This window comes from Nicotiana tabacum, chromosome 17, assembly GCF_000715075.1.
Source record: "Nicotiana tabacum cultivar K326 chromosome 17, ASM71507v2, whole genome shotgun sequence".
Lineage (NCBI taxonomy): Eukaryota > Viridiplantae > Streptophyta > Magnoliopsida > Solanales > Solanaceae > Nicotiana > Nicotiana tabacum.
The window spans coordinates 114,126,947-114,140,466 of NC_134096.1; the positions used below are offsets into that span (position 1 = coordinate 114,126,947).

The following is a 13,520-nucleotide window of genomic DNA, read 5'->3' on the forward strand; positions in this document are numbered from 1 at the left end:
GCTTATTAATTTATATTGAACATAGTTGTTTTAGGAAATATATATAATCTTACTGAACATAGGCTTATTTACGATTACGTAAATATGGATAATGGGAGAAAGCGACATGAATACGGTCGTAATATGGGGCACGTTCATTACATAGATGTAATATTTTTGGTAAAATTTAATTCATTAGTGGGATTCGCTTAGCAACCCATCTTTTTAGCTTATTTTCTATAAATAGCGATAAGTATTTGATATTACGAAGTATGAACAAAGATTACATATTGTCCTGTTTTTTGAAGTGACCAAAGAATCTAAAAGAAAGAGCTTGATTTTGATGGGGTCGTGCAATTCAGTTTCGTTGGAAGTGTTGTACAATGTTTTTGGATGGTTTGTGTTTGTCTTGTGGTCTATTAGTTTTTATCCTCAAGTCGTACTGAATTTCCGTAGGAAAAGGTTTTGTGATTCTTCTCTACATTTATTTACTAGTTGTTTTCTTGGTTTAATTATTGTTTCTTACATGAATCTTTTTAAATGAAAAAAACAGTGTGGTGGGGTTGAATTTTGATTTCGTGGTGTTGAATTTGACAAAGCACTTGACGTATCTCATCTACAATATTTCCATGTTTTTCAGTTCTGCCGTTCATAGGCAATATCATCGTACATATGGCTCTAATGAGATTTATAACACCACATTCAAATCTTTTTCTCCTTTTGGTTTTTCCTATTGAATTGTGCTGACACGATATGACATAGACAACCTATCATATTGTAAGCATTAATGGTTGCTTCCACACCTCTAACCTGTGACTTATGGGTTACACAGAGATAACTTTACGTTGCTCTAAGTAGGGGTGGAGGTAGAAGCCGAGCTATGGGTCTGGCTGAACCCAATTGCTTTTGCTCAAACAATGTATTTGTGTTAAGAAGTTCATTAAATATGTATAAATATTAATTTAGAACCCAATCATTAGCATTTGAAGTTGTCGTTCTAAAATTCAGAACCCATAAAATTAAAATCCTGACTCCGCTTCTGATTTTAAGACTCCCCTTCTTGCATCAATTGTATAGTAAGAGTTATATAATTCATTCATGTTTAGGCGGTTATAAACATCGAATTTGGCCATGTTATATTTGGTTAAGCACATTAGATCATCTATTAAATAAAAAATATTTGTTTTTGTCATTGGACTATTTCCATAGAGATAAATACAGTTTTTGCATAAATAAATTTATAATTAAACAGTTTAACAATTAATAATTTACTAAAATTTTGAAGATTCCAAGTATAGGGAGTAGAAGTGCACAATTTGATTAATTAATAGAAGGCTATATGTGTTTAACCAAATATCACGAGGATCAAAGTAAAAATTGTAAATATTTGATGGACTAAAATCACAAATTTACCTTCTATTTAATTTCCTCATGTTAAGTTAATACTCTGTTTTATAGTGAAGTTATTGACTATAATGTGCTCAACTGCTGATTACCTTCATTATTTAATTTCAGATGATACATGTAGCTGCTAATGATGTGGCTTTCTCTACTCATGTTGTTGCTTTAACATCATTTACTTTATTTCAGATTGCTATTTATGATGTAAGTATACCATTCTCTTTTTACTCTTTTCATCTCAAATATTATATGCATACTGAAATGTGAGTTTGTGAGTTTGGTTCTAATAAACATATTTCTTTTTACAACGTGAAAATCAGAAGGCCTCAAAAACTGCTATAGCAATTGTCTATGTTGCTTGGTTAAGTGTTGCAGTTTGTGTTTTTGTGGCTTTCCCTTAGCATTCTTGGCTGTGGCTAGTGTCGTGCTTCAAGTAAGCCACCTTTCTTTTAAATCTACAATTAGATGTACTTAACACCCTTTTCTTCATGTTTAAAAATTTTCATAACAATTAAAAACAATTGGTCAAGTTAAAGTAACTGAACTTTATCCATTTAACCACTATAACAATAAAATCTCACATTTCTATATCTTAATTGCAGCACATTGCAGGTTGTTATGACAATAATTAAGTACATTCCCCAGGTAATAACTTAATCTTTGGAAATTGTTGTTCTGTTTGAAGGAAAAAAACTCAAGATTTCTATATGAATTGCTTGTGATTTTGTTCTCTTCTATTTAAATTACAGGATTTTGTGATATGTTTAGAGTTGTAGTACAGTCAGACCTCTCTATAACAGTATCCTTATATAACCATTCACTATAAAAGCCAAGTTTTTCTTGGAACTGATATTTATGTTATAATATATATTTTTTTTAATTTATAATAACACTTCACTATGGCATCCAAAAAATATAGAAAAAAACGAGGCTGTTATAGAGAGGTTTGACTGTATTTGTTTCCTTCTGGTGCTTCCTGAATTAAAGTTGGCTTTGAAAAATCTATAGGCTGTTATGAATTTTCGGCGAAAGAGCACTATTGGATTTAGTATTGGCAACATTTTGCTGGATTTGTTTGGAGGTTTAACAACTTACGGGCAGATGGCAGTGCAATCCATGGATCAACGTGAGTTTCAACATTTCAATTATATAGTGTTCGACTAACATACTTTGTTATTTCTATTTTTTTTTACCTAGTTAAGAAATTCTATGAGAAGCTGTATATGTTCCTAATGTAGAAATATTTTTGAACTATTTTTTGTACAGATTCTTAGGTGAACTTTTATGGAAACATCGGCAAGACCTTATTGTCATTGGTAAGAAATATTCTTTTATATCCATCAATTTATTTACTACACTTCTCTTCAGATTCTCTTTGTATCTGATTCTTGAGCCTAATTACTAGTTATGTAAGACATATACAATTATGTGGTTTTGATGAAATGAATGTTGCAGGCGTCGATATTCTTCGACTTTCTTTTCATTGTGCAACATTATGTGCTCTATCCTTCTAGGAAAGAAGTTGATGCTCCTGATTTTGATGTGGTAAGCAAGAAACCATTACTTAAATCTTCTGATCACCCACATACTGTAAAATATTTATTGTATATTTTGATTATGTATGCATAGATATGTTAAGTAAAGACTGTATTTTTGCCTGTACAACTCAGGAGCAACCAAGGGACATTGAGGGACGATGATTGCTGCGATCTCAGGCATTTATTAAGTAGATTCTGGTTTAGAAGTTTTTCCAATCTGGAAGATACAGTTCCTACATGCCATTTAGAGAGAAATGGCAGTAGATGTTTAGAAGGAAAACTGAAGTTATAGAATGCGTAAAATGTACATGCCATTTTGGTGTAAAATGCACAATGTATATAATTCCAATGCTCTCATGGACTCCGTTGAATCGAACATAGTTAAAAGATGTTCTATGAAACAATATTTGGAATATTTGAGATGATATTCTCATTTTTCTTTTAATCAATTTGGTCCACTATTTCAAGTTTTTATTCACAAAATTCAACTTTTTTTCCATGTCCAAAAACTTACGGGAAACAACTTCAACTTCAAAAACTCCTTTTTCTTAAAATTTTAATCAAATGGTGTCCAACACATCTTTATTTATAAAATAACATTTACTTGTACAGAAAAGTTAATCTTTTTCGGATGTCAGATATACGTCAACTTTCCGAGATCTGAAGTACTAAAGATGAAAAGAGCTAAAGATATGAATGAAGCAATCACACGAAATTTCTTATGTTTCTCTTGCAACTCTGGCTTTTAAATTCAAAAGATGCACAGTAACATTACATTCGTTTCTCATTGTAGGTCATTGATGACGTGAATGTTGGATTCAATATGATTTGGGACTACGTTTCACAAGCTAGTATATTGATTTGGTAGGTCAATCTTGGAAAAACTAATATTCCTTATTTCAGGATTGACAAAGCTGAAAATGAGCAGAATGTCATGATCTGTCTTCACTCATTTTAAGTTCATTATTCACACATGTGCGTGTAACATAAAATGTATTCGCTAAAATATGGACCAAGTAGAGAAACACACTAAAGTACATGTTTACATATTCCCTTTTTTTTCAAATAAAAAAGAAAATTCGAGTCATATTAACATAAGTATAAAATAAAGGTAGCTATCATCTATGATAGAATAAAATGAAAAGAAAGAATTGAGACATGCGGAAAAGGTAATTAAGAAGCCCACCGCTGGGCACCCAACCCAAATGGATGGATACCTACCTTCGCAAAGACCAAAAATACTTTATTTCCATCTTCTTCTGAATTAAGTTATGATCATCGATAAGTTAAAGTTTGCATAATTCAAGTGGTGATGTTGTTTTTCACAGCAAGGATGGTTCTTTTGTCAGAGACCACCCTTTCCACCGCTCTATTAGTTGATTACACGTTCTTGCTGCTGGTTTTAGTCCTACCATTTCTTTCAACAGTTCTATGCAATATCCGGACTAGTATTCCACCCTAGTCAAAGTCTTCCTTTAAAGATCTAGTTAGGAACCTCAAATTTGTCTCTGAGAGTGTTGGAGCTGGTTGTTTGATACAAGACACCATGACCGAGAAAGTTGGAGATGAAGAAGAAGAGACAAGGAAAGAGAAATTGGAGCTTTGGTCTGCACGAAGTAAAGCTTGGTCATATTGACCAAAGCTCTTTATCTCCTTTTGATACAAAGCAGCTATCCATTTTGTCCACATTGTCCACTGTTCACTTTAGTGCATGTGAGCACGTGACCCACAAATAAGGATAGTACATTTATTGAATAAAGTAACCGTTTTTATATTCATTTATATACTGTGTAAATACATGTAAAGGCATGGAATGAAAAAGCAGAAACTTCTTTCCATCACTGTCTTTGCTTTTTCAATATTCTTACATGGTATCAGAGCAGTGAAAGCTCGATCCATCAGTCGTCTTCCTCATCTTCATATCAATTTTAAACAATGTCGGATAATACTGCAAACACAATGGCTCTGAACACCACTGGAGGAATCCCTACCATCGACTCAAACCATGCATATTTTCTTCATTCTTCTGATGCATCGGGAATGTCTCTTGTCAACACATCTTTTGATGGAAAAGGATTCCAAGGATGGAGAAGGTCTGTGATTATAGCATTATCTGCTAAAAACAAAATAGGATTCATCAATGGTGCTTGCCCTGCTCCAATTCTCACTTCTAGAGACTATCAGCCTTAGAGCAGGTGTAATGACATGGTAACATCCTGGTTGCTCAACTCATTATCCAAAAACATAGAAGACAATGTCATTTACTCTAAATCTGCTAAAGATCTCTAGACTAGCCTTGAACATAGGTTTGGTCAGTCAAATGGAGCTAAGCTTTATCACCTGAGGAAGGAATTATCAAGGTTAGTACAAAGAACTAGTGACATAGCAAACTACTTTACAAAACTCAAACATTTATGGGATGAATTGGATTCACTTAATTGTGATGTGAAGTGCAGTTGCTTGTGTGTCTGTGAAGGGAGGCAAAAATTGGAAAAGTCACTAGATGATGAAAGGCTTATTCAGTTTCTTATGAGTTTAAATGATAGTTATGGCCAAGCAAGGGGAATCATCCTAATGATGAACCATCTACCAAGCATAAACCATGCATATTCCCTAGTATTACAAGATGAAAGCCAGAAAGAAGTTTTTTCTAACCCACTCATTTCTGCAGATTCTTCATCTTTCATGGCTACGAATCAAAACAACTTTGCACAAAGGAGTGCAAGGCAGATGCAAAGGAACCCAATGCAACATCAAAAGTTTGGGAACAACATCCAAAAAGTGACTAACTCTACTCAAAGGAACACAACTTTCAAGGGAAAGAAAATTAAGTTTAACCCTAATGTAACATGCAGTCATTGCAAGAAAGTAGGTCACACTGTCAGTGATTGCTACATAATTATAGGTTTCCCAGAAGACTTTGAATTCACAAAGGAAAATCAAGTTCACACCAGAAGCAATGGAGCATTTCAAATTGAGGAATCAGATCAGAACATCAGCAATCAAAATAAAGTACTCAATCAACACCTCTCACATGATCAATTTTCACAGTTGGTACAACTAATCAAGCAGGTTAAAGGTGCAGATATCAATGAAAATGATGTGGCTAGTACTATTGCTAGATATTCTGGAACTTGTCTTTCAATTTTTAATTCTAGTTCATGAATTATTGAATCTGGAGCATCTGAACACATGTGTTTTGACTCAAATGCCTTTATTTCCTTGACACCTATCCCAGTTCCATTAAACATAAATCTGCCTAATTCTTTCAAAGTCATTGTCACTCACATAGGAAGAATATCTATTCTTCCTGATTTTATTTTAGAAAATGTATTACATGTACCTAGTTTCAGATACAATCTATTATCTATTAACATGTTTTATTTACAATTTTATTTTATTCTCTTTTTTACCTCTAGTAATTGTATGTTGCAGGGGCCTTTAGTGAAGATGGGATAAGTTTTTGGTAAGGCAAGGGATGGGCTCTACCTTTTGGAACCAAGTGGAGTTAGAAATAGCACAAGTGTGGTATCACTTTCAGTTTTAAATCAAAACGTCTTTAGTCAATTGTTAGTCTCATTTTCTTTTTCTACAAGCTCAGTTTCAGATGTAAACCTTTGGCACATTAGGTTAGGACATTTGCTTTTTTCATCAATAAAACATCTCAGTTTTATTTCTTTACCTTCCAACTCTGTTTTTTTTTGTCAATTTTTTCCTAAAGCTAGGCAAACCAGAATTTCTTTTCCTTTAAGTCAAATTAAATCAACAAGGGCATTTGAGTTAATCCATGTAGACATTTGGGGGCCTTAAAAGAAGTCAACTTACAATGGTTTTAAGTATTTTTTGACATTTGTAGATGATTATAGTAAGGCAGTTTGGACTTTCCTTATGAGCACCAAAAGTAATGCTTTTGAACTCCTTAAAAATTTTCTCACAATGGTGGAAAGACAGTTTAGTGTAAAGGTACAAAAGATAAGAACATATAATGCTTTTGAACTTGGGAAAGGTTCTCAGGAGGCAGCATTTTTAGCCTCTCAAGGAGTGCTACATCAAACATCATGTGTGGCAACTCCTCAACAGAATGGAGTGGTTGAGAGGAAGCATAGACATCTTCTGAAAATTACAAGGGCTTTGTTGTTTCAATCTAAGCTTCCTCTTCCTTATTGGGGAGAATGTGTACTAACTGCAACATATTTGATCAATAGGTTACCTTATAGAGTGCTTAAAGGAAGGACACCTTATTTTGTTCTATTCAAACAAAAACCCGCTTATGAACTATTGAAGTATTTCGGTTGTCTTTGCTTTATATCTACTTTGACTAGCGGAAGAGGTAAGTTTGACCCAAGGGCAAAGCCCTGTGTGTTCTTAGGTTATCCCTTGGGACAGAAATATTATAAAGTTCTAGAGTTGGATATAAGAAGAGTGAGTGTATCGAGAGATGAATACTTCTATAAAAATCAGTACCCTTTTGCCTCTACTACTACACCTACAGATTTATTTTTTCCTGTTACATCACCCCTAGAACATAGTGTAAACTCATCATCAGAACACATAAAAGGATGAGCCCGCTATTCCTAGCTCACCCTTACCGTCACTGCCTACTTTTTCAAACCCAATCAACTCTAGCACCCTTCCTTCAACCTCAGGTACAAGTTTTATTTCCCAACCTAGATCATTTCCTCATTCACCCTTACCTATATCCCTTCCTGAAGTCAGGAAATCCACTATAACATATAATCCACTCTCATATTTCTAGGAATATGTGTGCAACTCAGTCTTTCTCACAGATCTCACAAACTCTTGCTTCACTGCACCAATCTAGCCCATGATTCTACCCTTCACATCTCTTTTTTCTATCAATCGGTCTATACTTAATTCCACTTCCTACCTTGTTGAACCTACTTCTTACTCATAGGAAACTTTACACCAGGGTGGCAGGAAGCAATGGAAAAAGAATTAGAAGCTCTAGAACTTAACAAAACCTGGGAGGTTGTGCCTTTACCTAGTGGAAAGAAAGCTCTTCCTTGCAAATGGGTCTACAAAGTGAAATACAAGTCTGATGGATATTTGGAAAGATTCAAAGCTCGTTTGGTTATTAGGGGAGACACTCAAAGAGAATGGATAGACTTTACTAAGACATTTTTCCCAGTTGTAAAAATAACAACAATTAGGTGCTTACTTGTTATTACAGTGAAAAAGGGATGGAAGGTGTCACAACTAGATGTGAATAATGCCTTCCTGCATGGGGATTTGCAGGAAGAAGTGTTTATGAAATTTTCAGTAGGGACAACACCACCTTCACCCAATCATGTCTATCTTTTGAAAAAATTACTATATGGACTGCAGCAAGCCTCAAGGCAGTGGTATGCAAGGCTCACTACAGCCATAAATTTTAAAGGATATTCACATTCTTTAAATGATTATTCCTTATTTTTTTAAACAATCAGCAGGAAGGATTACCATCGTCGTAGTTTACGTTGATGATATTCTAATCACAAGGGATGACTCTATTGAGCAGGCATACCTCAAATCTTTCCTTCGCTCTGAATTTAAAATAAATAACCTAGGGGATGCACATTATTTTTTGGGATTTGAGATTATAAGGGAAGCACATGGAATAATTTTGACTCAAAGGCGCTTTACCTTAGATCTCTTGTCTGAATTTGATTGCATGAGCATGTGCCCAGTTTCTTCTCCCTTGAATCCTACTCAGAAATTGTGAGCAGAGGCAGGGACTTTGCTCCAAGATCCCACTTATTATCGTCGGTTGTTAGGAAAGTTGAATTTCCTAACACACACCAGGCTGGACTTGTCCTTTGCGGTGCAACATCTTAGCCAATTCATGCAAATGCCTCGTCAACCCCATTTAGATGTTGCATTTCATTGCCTCAGATATCTCCCCAAGGACCCAGGATTAGGGCTTTTTCTGAATTCAGAGCCTAATTATCAGCTTCTTGCTTTCTATGATTCCAATTAAGGATCTTGTCCTCAATCTCGCAAGTCCATTAGCGGGTTCTTCATCAGCTTTGGGGGTTCTTCCATCTCCTGGAAATCAAAGAAACAAACTTCAGTGTCATTAACCTCTGCTGAAGTAGAGTATAGATCTATGCGGAGAGTCACAACAAAGGTTACCTGGTTAGTGCGTCTATTGATCTTTCGATTTCCCCTCCATTGCCAATAGATCTCTTCTCCGGCAGTCAAGCCGCTATTCACATCGTGAAAAACCCGGTTTTTCACAAGCGTACCAAGCATGTGGAGTTAGATTGTCACTTTGTCCGGCAATAATTTTTGGCCGGAATCATCTCTCTTTCTTACATTCCTTCACGTTCTCAGGTGGCTGACATTTTTACTAAACCCTTAGCAGGACCAGCACACAACTCCATTATTGGAAAGTTGGGTGTGGTTACACCCCCCTCCAACTTGAATGGGGGTGTTGGAGTTGGTTGTTTGATACAAGACACCATGACCGAGAAAGTTAGAGATGAAGAAGAAGAGACAAGGAAAGAGAAATTGGAGCTTTGGTCTGCACGAAGTAAAGCTTGGTCATATTGACCAAAGCTCTTTATCTCCTTTTGATACAAAGCAGTTGTCCATTTTGTCCACATTGTCCACTGTTCACTTTAGTGAATGTGAGCACGTGACCCACAAATAAGGATAGTACATTTATTGAATAAAGTAACCGTTTTTATATTCTTTTATATACTGTGTAAATACATGTAAAGGTATGGAATGAAAAAGCAGAAACTTCTTTCCATCACTGTCTTTGCTTTTTTAATATTCTTACAGAGAGCTGAGTTTTTCCGCTCATAAATGCAATAAAAGTTGGTGGTCTAGCTTTCACCTAAGTGAAATACTTGATCTTGGGTTGAGCCGCCTGGTCTTTCCAAGAATGTCTGCTCATGACCTGCCACACATTGTCAATCAATATTTATTTACCCAAACAAATATAACTTGGCATGATGTGGCACATTTAGGGAAAATGTATCACTACAACAAAAATGACCTCTAGCGGCAATAAAAATACTTATTAGCGATAATACCAATGGCCGCAAAAACCTTTACTGGCAATTGATTATTGGTCGTTGTTGCTGGCATCGGCAAAGGCTTCAGCGGCCATTAGATCGACTGCTGGTAAAGGCCCCTATTATGGCCGGTAAATGTGAACAAGCTTTAGCGGCAATTATTTACTGGCAATTACAATTGCCACTAAAGCACCTAAAAAATTACATATATAACACATTTTGCGGCATTTATTATTGTCCCTAAAGACAAATTCAATTTCTGGTACAAGAAACACCATCTAGCGACAATTGTGATTGTCACTAAACTATCCATGCATTCATCTTCTTTTACATAATTAAGGACTTTTGTTATGGCCAGTGTAAAATTATTTTACTACCATATATGAAGACATTTTAACAACTTTTCTTATTGCAATTAAAAGTAAATAATAATAATCCATTTCAAAATGCATAATGCACTTCATTAAATCCATATCAAACAAAAATAATTACTAATTCACAAGTTCAAAATGTTGACAATATGATAAAGAAGCTAAACTATTTGAATCTAATTACTTGTGTCAGCTTTTGATAACTTGTGTTATCAAATGGCTATAAACTAAAAATAAGCCGCACGACATTCGCCTGCCCTTGATCACAATGAAGGTTGCCATATGCCAAATTCCAGCATATCAAAATATATGACCTGAAATGATAAAATAAAATGAATATCAAGCATACAACCATATGTGAAATTATTCAACAGTCAAGAAAATAATTATGTGACATTTACATGTTCATAATAGCATATCTTTTACCTCTTCCTTTGTTCTTTCAATTTTGATTATCAACTGCCAAACTCTCAAAAAGAAATATATTTTTTGGCATGCTTATATATTCTCAAAAGTTAAGAAGAGAAATACTTCTCTATAGTTGGTAAATTAGCAGAATAGACCATTGTTTAAATAGACAGTAAGAAACAAAAAGGAAAGTTAAAATTAGAACTCCAATGCTCACCTATTGACATAAAAATTTTCTAATATATTCCTCTTTTTCGCCATCCTAGTGATTAAGCAACTAAATTTCAGTATGGATAATCGAAAAAAGCTGCTCAATTTATTTTAGGCAAGATTACTATCAGTATAAAGTGGTAGACAAATTCAAATAATTAACTGCATCTACATTCGAGAAGATAAAGAAAACTAAAAGGGGCCTATACACAGATTTATTGCTTCAACCATACAATAAAATTTATAAATTAAAGAAGCCAAGAATGTCTACGCAAAGCAGAGGTTTCTGTGTTGCCTCAAAGTTAAGTTCAGTAAAATGTGGAGGGAAGTAGAAGTCAAGATTTAATAAGCAATCCAAAATACTTAAATCAAAGTCTGCAACTCATAAGAATTTTGTAAAGATGTAATGTTCTTATTTTAACTGTCGATTGTTGTCTATATATTTCACAGATACCTACTTAGATAACATACTAAGTTAATAGAACTACTTCCCAAATGCGATAAATGATGAGTATCCTTTCTCTTATTACATTTCTTAATTAGCTTGAATTGTGTATGTATTTCTTCTGTCACAATTGTACAAAATATTAAAATGTATTCTGTTATAGTCTTAAAATTTCTATAAGTAGGCTAAGAAATGCTTCATCAAAAACGACCCTCCATTCCATTCTTATGGCTCCCAATAATGGCCCAGTAGGTATCATAATGGGAAGAAGAAATACTATGAGCATTTTGTATTATTGGAATTTTGTTACCATATAGGTTTGTTAAATCAAATAATACAACATAAACTCATTAGCGTGATTTACCCAGATCGCTTTCCCATCCAAACTCTGCAAGATTTCATATATATATATATATATATATATATATATAGGAGAGAGATATATCATTTGTGTTACCTGGGATTGGTTGCCACCGACGGTAAGACAGAGAAGACACAAAGCATCGGTGATAGGGTGGTGGTGATGAGAAGTGTTTGCTATTTTAAAAATAATTTCTAAAGTTTTAGGAACTTAGATCTACAGAATGGAGGGAATAAGTTTTTTAGCGAAAAGTTATTTGGAGGGAAAAAATAAAATAATTAGTAGTAAAAATTTCTTTAAATTAGTGAGTTTCAGTGGCTATTTCCTTTTATTGCCAGTAAAAGGGTACTTAATACCGGCCAATGCTCATCTGCCGCTAACATTTGAGTTTATGAAATCATTTAGTGGCCTTTGTTTTATTGCCGCTAATAGATTGCCGCAAAAGACCTTTTTTGTTGTAGTGTATGCCTTACGTAGCCAATAGCTAAGACAAGCTGTTGGCAATCTCAAACACCATTTTTCATATGTTTCAACAACCTGATGCATGACAGCTATCCGACTCTTGCCTTCTAGTGCTGAAACAAATACAACGGGTATTCCTGTGACCTGCAAATAAATTGCCTTAATGATGAATCAAGTTCTACAACTGAAATTATACAAAGAATTCTCCCGAAGGTCATCTACCTATTTTTATATTGATAACATGCATCAAAAGATAGGAAAAGGAAACATAAGACATACAATACAAAATCATGTCCCAATTATCAGCTAAAGTAACTATATTGTTACCAGTGCATAAAACTTGTTCTTTTAATAAAATTTTTGTTCAAGGAGAAAATGAAGTTGTCCTTGGATAGCATACTCATCAATCAAGTGGTAATACACAACTAAGTACAGCAAATTCTGATTCTGCATCACTTCTTTTTAAGAAAGAAAGAGAAGGAACTGCCAAAGATTAATCCCGTGATTACTTGTCCACACATATTTCCTTACATAGTCTATTTATACAATCACAAGAAATCTCCCGTTCCTAAATGTCTTGAGGCACTCAGTGATTTACCATAGAAGTGATATCCTTCTAAAAAAAAAATTAAAAAAAAATATTATGGACATAAATGTCACGAATTCACTTATATTATGGAATGGTGGACAAGCTCCTCCCAAGGCATATGCATGAGAAAAATTCAAATAAACAGTAGGATAATTGCAGCAAGAGATTATAGTTTTACACACTGACAAACCTGTGGTATAACTGTCTGAATTCCTGCAGGTACAACTTCAATTACGCGCTTGTACAATTTGGAATTTTCTTCCCCTCTTAGAAGATCCATCTTATTTACAATCACCACCAGACCACAGCCTTACTCTACTGCTCGCCTCGCTACAACTACTTCAACATGCTTCATGCTCCGCCTAACTTTTGCAATCTAATCATTATAAAGGAAAAAATATAGAACAATTGTATGACAATTAGAAATAAAGATGTGTAAAACACAGAAATAGAAATTACTCATACCACAAGAGCTTTAAAGGAGGGGAGAAAACAAGGAAAACTTTTGGAGATTATTCATGACTTAGGTAGTGCAGCAACTACACAAATCCCGTTGTATTGTCAGTCCATTAGCAAGCATAGAACTATATGTTGCATCACATTTGATACATCTCCTATATTACAGGTGTTGGTTACACTTTTCAGCCAATGTTCTAGGTTGTTTCCCCCAAGCGGATGTTAGATATATGAAACGTTGATGCTAGTCATTCCTTCATACACTATTTAAACCAGAT

General features: G+C 34.4%; 2 pseudogenes; one reads left to right on the forward strand and one right to left on the reverse strand.

Annotated features, from left to right (window-relative positions):
* Positions 1-308: 308 nt before the first annotated feature.
* On the forward strand, positions 309-3,337 carry LOC107774016 (cystinosin homolog; annotated as a pseudogene).
* An 883-nt stretch (positions 3,338-4,220) lies between these two features.
* The window catches only part of LOC107809514 (uncharacterized), a 31,686-nt pseudogene continuing 22,386 nt past the window's right edge, over positions 4,221-13,520 (reverse strand).